The following is a 9,138-nucleotide window of genomic DNA, read 5'->3' as shown; positions in this document are numbered from 1 at the left end:
AATAGAAGTCTTTCTTTAACAACTCAAATCACAGGAGGAGAAATAGAATGAACCATAAGTAAATTACCAAGAGGGTTAGCTCTATAAGCCTGTGAGAAACACTGAGGAAGACCCCTTCCCCCAAGATAGTGCCAAAGGCGAAGAAGAAAGCCATTGTCCCCTCAAGACAGAAGCCAACTCCAAGGCTTTGAAAACCAAGAAGGTGGTGTTGAAGGGTGTCCATAGTCATAAGAAGAAGACTATCTGAATGCTCCCACTTTCCTGTGACCCAAGACACTAAGACTTAGATGGCAGCCCAAAAACCCTCAGAAAAATGCCTCCTGGAGAAACAAGCTTGATCACTATGTCATCATTAAGTTTCCCTTGAACACTGAGTCTGCTATGAAGAAGGCTGAGGACAACGACACCCAATTCTTCATTGTGGATGTCAAGTCATCAGACTGAGCAGATGGTAAAGAAGATGTATGACATCAAAGTGGGCCAAGGTCAACACACTGATTTGGCCTGATGGAGAGAAGAAGGCCTATGTCTGACTAAGATGCTTTAGATGTTGCCAACAAAATTGGAATCATCTAAACTGCAACCAGTTATCCCTCTCCACCTACAATAAAAAATTTTCCAGTAAAAAAATTAAACTACCAAAGGGGAGAGGGGGAGAACACTGATCCAGATGGGTTCATAAAAGCAACAATAATTGCTAACACTTACAGCACCATCACCAACATAATAGCTAACATTGACATGAACACTTTCAAGGTGTGTGCAAAGCACTTTAAATGTATTATTTCAGTTGATCCTTACAATAATCCTGTGAGCTAGATGCTATTGCTATCCCCATTTTCCAGATGAGGAAACTAAGATTGAAAGGTTAAATATCTTGCTGAGGGTCACACAGCTAGCAGATATCTGAACTGGATTTAAAACCAGATTTTCCTGACTCCAGATCCAGTTCTTTATTTACTTTATTCTTTATTTTACATTTTTCTTAATTATTCTTTTTTTTACTTTATTCACTGTGCCATCTATCAAATTCAAAGAAGAATTCATATTTATATTTGGAAATATGTGAAAAAGGACACTAATCTGTTCATATCCTTTGACCCAGGAATCACATTTTTGGGCTTAACAATGAAAGAAACTGTCCATAATAGAATATTCATAACAGCATTTCTTTTTTGGAGTGAAAAGAAAAAAAGCCTTAGAAATAAAATGAGTGGCCATATGTTGGGAGATGGCTAAACAAATTGTGAATGAATGTAAGGAAATATTATTGCCCAATTAGAAATGATGGCTTGAGAAATTTAAAGAAATGTGGGAAGATTTGCCTGAAATGATGAGAAATATGAAAAGTGGGACCAAGAGAATCCCACACATATAATGGTGATGATAATAAAAATTATAGCAAAGCTTTAAAAGTAATCAAGCCAATGGTGATGGTGTTGGATTCAGAGAACTGATTGTTAGATAGACCTTCTCCGTAAAGTGCTGGGCCCTTGTAGATGCAGAATGTGCCTCATGCACACTGAGACAGGGTCAGTGGCAGCTGGTTTGCATGAGCGTTTTTCTTTGTTAGGAGAAAGGCTTCACTGTAGGGGTTGGAAAGCTTAAAGTGAAGCATGATGCAAAAATAAATGGGGAAAAAACGTGTAAAGAAGTCACCAGTGTGGCTATCTGATCATTATCGTTATTTTTTGGCATCTTTAACTTTTATTCTTTACTACTGATCTAAATGGTAGATTTCTCCTTCTACATATTAATGTCACTTTTAAAATGCAGCATGGCATCCTTTTTTAATGCACTGTCAGTATTACTCTAGATTACTTTGCAGGTTTAGTGTAAATGAAATTTCACAAGGTTAAGTGAAGATTCATAAACTGAGCAGTTATACTATATTAATTATGACTTGCAGTCAGTGGTTAAAAGAACAGATTGGGTTTACAGTTTGAACTCTGCACCTGATATTGATCTTGGAAACAGAATTGTATACTTCATTATAGAGTATATTAAAAAATAATTTCCAGTTCCTTCGCTTATAGGGTGCTGGGGTCTTTCTGGTTAAAGTGATTAGAATGACATCTCTAGCCTTCTCCAGGTCACTGGTATTTGGCACACCCTGGTGGAATAGTGTTTTTGTTTTCAAAAGAACAGAATTTTTCAAAAGAATTGTGCTTTTTGTCATTGATTTTATTTTTTTTTACTATTACTTGAACAACCCAGAATTCCATTTCATGGCCTAAATTCCCTTAGTTTCTAATCCATATTTAAACTAAAAATGTTTGCATATAAGGCAGTTATTGTGATCTGTGTGTGTGTGTGTGTATGTGTATGTGTGTATGAGAGAGAGAGAGAGAGAGAGAGAGAGAGAGAGAGAGAGAGAGAGAGAGAGAGAGAGAGAGAGAGAGAGAAAGAGAGAGAGAGAGAGAGAGAAAGAGAGAGAGAGAGAGAATGTGTGTGTTTAAAGTATACTCTTAGTTAGGGAAGGCAGGGTGGGAGTGTTGACATGACATTGCCCAGACTGAAGAAGACCTTGGATGACTAGCATGAAGTCATTGCCAGGGGCAGGAGGAGCTATCAGCTAGCTTTCCATTTTAACTAATTATTCTTACTAATTAAGTGATAAACTTTTTTGTTTCTCCCTACTGAAGGAACGAAAGTGTTTTGCCCTGGGGCAAAGCTCCATTTGTGGACTCTTGCTCTATGTCTGCCCTTCATTACTTAAAGAATCCATTATTTCATCAGTTTGTGTGTTGTCCCTCAACCAATGTAAGCCACCACCCTTCCATTTCTTAGCTGATGACTTTCATGAGTTTTGGCAGAAAAAAAAAATTTATCTCATTGCCAGCTCTCTGGTGAAGACCCTGTCTGGGACTAGCTGAGCTGATCCTTGCAGGGCAGACACATAGTTCATCACCAGGCTTACACAGGAAGCCCTTCCAACTTGGTGACAAAGCCTCTGAGAACCCAGGCAAATCTCTGACAACTTCCAAGCCATTAGGAGTTATCTGAGAATGACCTTAACAAAGGACTTAGTTTCTAATGTCTTCATGTAAGAGAAATCCATTCTTCCAACTCAATGAAAGAGAAGATGTTCGGGAAACAAAATAAAACCAGGAGGATTTAGGGAACCAGTATGTTACAGTAAAAAGAGAGCTGAAGTTGGTGTTGTGGAGGTGAATGCACAGTCTCGACTCTCACTATTTGTACGATCCTGAGTAAGTTATGTATTCTCTGTGGGACTCAGTTTCCTCATCTTCAAAACAATGGAGTTGGATTAGAACAGTGGTGTCAGACTTGAATAGAAATGGAGGTAACTAAGCCATAGATAAAGATTCCTTATGTTGACCATATATTGACTTAGAAAACCACACACGTTCATATATCTTTTTTATTAATATATCAACACATTAAAATCAGATAGGAGTGACATTTTGATCTGGTTTGAGTTGTGCTTGGGAGTATTATGGGCCACTTGTTTGACACCTCTGGACTAGGTGACCCCTAAAATGTCTTCCAGTTCCAATTCTAAGATCCTATGATTAAGACCAAAGCCAGTCCACCAATAAACACGTATTTATTAAGTGCCAACTGTATATAAGGCCCCATATCCCTATAAAGGATTACTTATGACAAAAATAAATGAGCCCTGAAATGCTGTGAATAACCTTGCTTTCTAGGAAGGATAATGAACCAACCAGTTCCCAAAGGGACATGATGAGGGAGTCTATTTCACATGACAATGTTTTGACTCATCCCAGGACCAGATCTTCTGCACCCTATATGGAATGACTGAAATATATTCAAGCTGAGCCCAGTCACTCAGGATGAGAAAAAGCTTGTCAAGAAATATGGTTAAATTTACCTTTCTTGGGCTTTTTCTTCATGACTTTAGGAAGAGTTTCCATAGTAGCTATGTATATTTAGCCACACATCTTAGAAGAGAATACATGACTGTTTTCAGTGAACCTCCTAATCTGTAAATAGCCCTTTGACCCCAACCCCCTCTCCACACCCAAAAACAGCATTTAACCTTGTATGAGTTGAATTTTTACAACTTACTTTACCTTTTTTTTTTTTTTTGTCACAACAAAATTTCAGAAACAAAGTAGATATCCATTGACTGTGGAATGGTTGAACAGATTGTCATATACTAATACAATGTAATATTATTATGCTATAATATAAGGAATATAAGAAACCAGGTAAGACTGGCATGAATTGACACAGGAAAGAGGAAGCATAATCAGGAAGACATAAAAGTTTCCAGCATTTGGATGAATGAAATCATTAGCATAGATTAGAGGATTGACAATAAAACATCTTTCTTATCTCAACAGAGAGTTGGTAAACTATAGATATGGTTCACTGCTTACACTGTCAGATATGATTGATGTTTCACCTTTGCTTATCTGATTCCCTTTCTTACTAGGTAAAGTTCTGGAGATGGGGGGCCTCTATTGATAAGTGATAGTAATATAACAAATAACAATTTCAAAGGATCAATGAAACATTAAAAAACAAATAAATACTGCAATGCTTCTATTTGATAACTTCATCCACATGGTTCAAGGATCCTAATCAATCCAGAGTTAAGAGTTAAACTTAACCAGATCCTTCTAGCGTAATAGAGTGGAAAGAGCTGAAGTAGGAGTCAAGAGAGACATTGATTTGAATGCTGACTGTGACACTTGCCATCTGTGATGGAGGATACATCCTTAAGCTGCACTGATATTCAATGGACATGACAGTGCCAATAGAATGACTGTCTCAGATAAAAGACAAGCTCCCCAGAAGGGTGTTTAAATTGCCCTATAGTCTGTGGCTTCCACCCACATTGCCTGATTTTTTTTTTTTTTTTGCTATATTACTCTCTTTCATTCACTGTATGATGCAGTCAAAATGACTTAATTGATGTTTCCCAAATTTAGCATTTCATTTCCCATCTTTTCAATGTCTTTTGTGCAGGATATTTCTCATGTCTGAAATATGCTTCCTCTTGGAATCTTTAGGTTTCTTCAAGGCTCAACTTAGGTGCCATCTCCTATAAGAATCCTTTTTGGACAGTTCCATTTTTTTAAGTGGTCTCTCCCTCTTGAAATTAACTAGTATTGACTTATCTGGACCCATATTGTATCTCCCCAATAACGTATAAGTTCATTGAGAACAGACATTATTGTGTGTGTGTGTGTGTGTGTGTGTGTGTGTGTGTGTGTGTGCCCAACATATAGGAGGCTCTTAATAAATGTTCATTGAATTGAATTAATAAACATCTATCTCAAAAGGTTGTTGTCAGAATCAAATAAGACAATATACACAAAGTTCAGGTAAATTTAAATATAAAATTAATTAAAATTTAAATTTGTCATATAAATGTTAGTTTTGTCTTGAATTTGAACTTTTCTTTCTGTCTGCGAACTACTTGAGAACAGCGACTCTCTTCTGACTTTGATGGCCTCTCTTTGTGTAGCACAGTGCTTGGCACTTAGTAGGTGTTTAAAAAATGCTTTTTTGGCTGTTTCACTCAATGTATCACTATTTCAAAGGATAATGGTTAGAATCAGAAGAGACCTAAGAGATTATCTTATATAGTCCCCTTTATAGATGAGGAAACCTGGTCCAAATTAAGGAACTGATTTACCTGAGGTTACACAGACAGTTTGTAGCAGATATAAACCCAGATGACTTGACTTGATATCCAGTGCCCTTTTCTTGAAAAAAGAAATGTTTTTTTCTCACTCATGAAGATGCATGATCATAATCTAAGAGAGAAAAAGACCTGTCAAATAAAAATGATTTTCCTAAAGCACAGTTCTGATCATGGAAACTACTTCCTCTTCCCCTTCTCCGTCCCTCCCCCCCCCCCACATATACATACTTCATAAACTCCAGTGGCTCCCTATTACCTCCAGGATCAAATATAAGGTCCTCTGCTTGAAATTTGAAACCTTTCTTAGCCTGGGCTTTCCTACTTTTCTGGTCTTTTTATACTTGACACTATTTATCCAGCTACACTGGTTTATTTGTTTTTCCTTATATATAACACTCTGTTTCCTTCCTCTGCTCACCCTCCCAACTGGCTTTCTTCAAGTCTGAAATACTCTGCCTGCTCACCTCTGCTCCCTGGCTTTCTTTAAGGCAGTTCTAAATGCCACTTTTTTCCCCAAATGGCTTTTCCTGATCTTTCCCCAACTGCAAAGTTATTTTTTTTTCTGTTAGAAATTACCTTCCATTTACTCTCTATTCATCTTGTACATAGATAGTTATTTACATATGGATGATGCTGTCTCTCTCATTAGATGGTAAACTCCAAGGGCAGGCTCCATACTTTTGCCTTTCTTTGAACCCATAAATCCTAGCACAACACTCCTTACTTCATAAGTTCTTAATAAAAGCAAGTTGACTAGCTGACGGGAAAGTGCCTGGGCTGTGTCCTTCAAAAGGAAATGTGACAACAAGGTGTGAAAATGATGGGACTGACTCACCCCTTCTCGGGTACCTCACCCTTCACCACCTGCAACTAGGGATTTCGAAGTTCCACAGTCCTCATGCTATCACTCAATCATTTTGAAAGTGACTTTCGGTATGGGACTAATTTTGGGATAAGAGTCAGATTATCTAATCTAGTTATCAAAAGATAATTGAAAACTGAATCAATGCCCTCAAATTTTTTTTGTTGCATGACCAGTTTGGATTGTGTCTCTTTCCCCCTGGGAATGGAAGTTGAGCATTTGATTTGGGCACAGCTATTTTCCAGCCTTAATAGTTTGGGGTATTATATTTTTTTTGTCTCTTAGTGCCAGATAATTGGCTGCTTAAAAAGTGCCTGAGGATATATACAGTGCATTTTTGACCATACAAGGGTACCTCCTGAAACCATGTGAACTCTGTCTTCTCTCCACTCAGCAAATACATAGGTGTGATGAAAAATAAGGAAGCACCAGAGGGAGGGGGTGGCACAAGCCCCAGCATAAAGGAGAAATTTCCTGCAGAACTGCTGTCCCTTGCAAGGTTACATAGCTGGGAGGGTTAAGATGCTGAATTGAAAATAGCAAGAGTTAGGAAGCTCTCCCTGTCTTCTTGGCTTTCTCCATGCAGATCCTGGGGAACCTGCCAAAGGCAGCTCCTCCTGCCAACTGAGTTGTTTAATAAGACTAGCCTGATTCCACTGGGAAACATTTTTCTGTGACCTGCCTCTCTGATGCAGTTCTTGGCCTCCTCTTCCATGGTTGCTTAGATGGGCCTAGGAGAACCCATCTGCCCGAGCATCAGTATTTCTTCTTCAGTACTGGCCCAGAGACAGAAACCACGGATTGTCGGACCCTCCTACCAAGGTGCTCGTGTTCAGCCTTTTAACTGTCTTCCAATGCAAGGACTTCTTCAATGGCAGGACAGTAGCATGTTGAATTCCTAGTTCTAAAAGACTCATAGGGAGAGAAGTGACCGTCTTTCTCCATAACACTATTGCTCAAATTTGATTCAGAGGGTGTCAAAAATGGGGTTAAGACAAACAGACAATTGACACTGTCCAAATGGTCTTCATCACCACCAAGTATGTTATTGAGCACCTGCCATGTGTAGGTCACAGTGTTATTACAGGGAGGGCAAGAAAGATCCTGTCTAGTTGAGACACAGGACATATGGACATTAAAAATTAATTAGCAATTCTGAGGTGTAGAGAAAAGAGCCAGGGATTCAGAATCAGAGCACTTAAGTTCAAATCTCCTTTCTGCTGCCTGTGTGACTTTGGGCACGTCCCTTGCCCTCTCTGGACCTTAGATAACCTTTCTTTAAAATGAGGGTTGGGAACACAATAATCTCAACGGTCTCTTCTGATTCTAAATCCAGGCACCATGTTGGCATGTGCTCCATGCCTGACAAATTGTAGGGAGAAGATACTTCTGTCTTCTCTCAGAGATTACCGCCCCCCCCCCCCATTTCCACCCTATATATCTTGTATGGACATAATTATTTGCCTGTGGTCTTTTTTGTTGGAATATGAGCTCCTAGAGGCCCGTTGGTTACTCTCCACCTAGTCTAGCTCATCTACCAGGGTGAGGTGGCTGCACATGCTACAGCCTCTTGGAGCTACAGGTGAGAGTTGGGTGCCAGGTGGACAGGAAGGTGGATGGGCAGCCTGCACACCAGAGGTGCTTGTCCTCCCTGAACACCCCATACACTCTCCCTCCACTTTCTTGTGTAAAGAAAATGTCTAGTTTGGCTGGAATGTAAGGCTTGTGAAGCCATGCCTTAGGCAGAATGGGAAGAGTTTTAAATCCTATGCTGTGAAATTTGTATTTTTCCTAGAGGCAATAGGAAAGCACTAAAGGAAGGTGCTTGAAGAAGGGAGTACTTCCATTAGACTTGTGTTTTATTTTGGCAGCTGTGTGGAAGATGGAGTGGAGAAAAAAGAAGTTAAAAGACTGGAGTCCAAAAGTCCAGGTGAGAGGTGACTGGACTTGGATAGTTGGCCAATAGAAAAAGGGAATGAAAAGACCACCTACTATGCGCCAAGCATTGTGCTAATAATTTTACAAATAGTATCTATTTCAACTCTTTGAGACAGGTACTATTATTGTTCCCAATTTACAATTCAGGAAACTGAGATAAATAGAGGGTAAGAGACTTAACCATTGTCTGAGGCTGGATCTCAACTTGGGTTATCCTGACTTCAGTTCCAACATTCTATCCACAGTGCCCCTAGTTGTCTCTAATTTCCAGATGAATGGAAAGGAGATAGACACAAGATCTGTAGTAAAGCTTGAATAGACAATGCTGCTTAGACAGTGGACTTTAAACAGCAACCTTGCTAAGGATCATTTACATGGGATTGATAATTGATGCTAGGTGAGCAGCTGTTCTTGTTCAGTTGTTTCAGTTGCGTCCAACTCTTTGTGACCCCATTTGGGGTTTTCTTGGCAAAGATACTGGAGAGGTTTGCCAATTCCTTCTCCAGCTCATTTTACAGATGAGGAGACTGAGGCAAACAGGGCTAAGTGACTTGCCCAGGGTCACACAGCTAGTAAGCGTCTGAGGCCAGATTTGAACTAAGGTCTTCCTGAGTCTAGGCCATCTAGCTATCTCCAAGGGTGAGCAGTAGTAAAAACATATTGTGTTTATTTTATGGCCTGTGGAGGGGAGGAT

Source organism: Notamacropus eugenii, chromosome 1 (genome assembly GCF_028372415.1).
Source record: "Notamacropus eugenii isolate mMacEug1 chromosome 1, mMacEug1.pri_v2, whole genome shotgun sequence".
Lineage (NCBI taxonomy): Eukaryota > Metazoa > Chordata > Mammalia > Diprotodontia > Macropodidae > Notamacropus > Notamacropus eugenii.
This window is presented reverse-complemented; position numbering follows the sequence as displayed.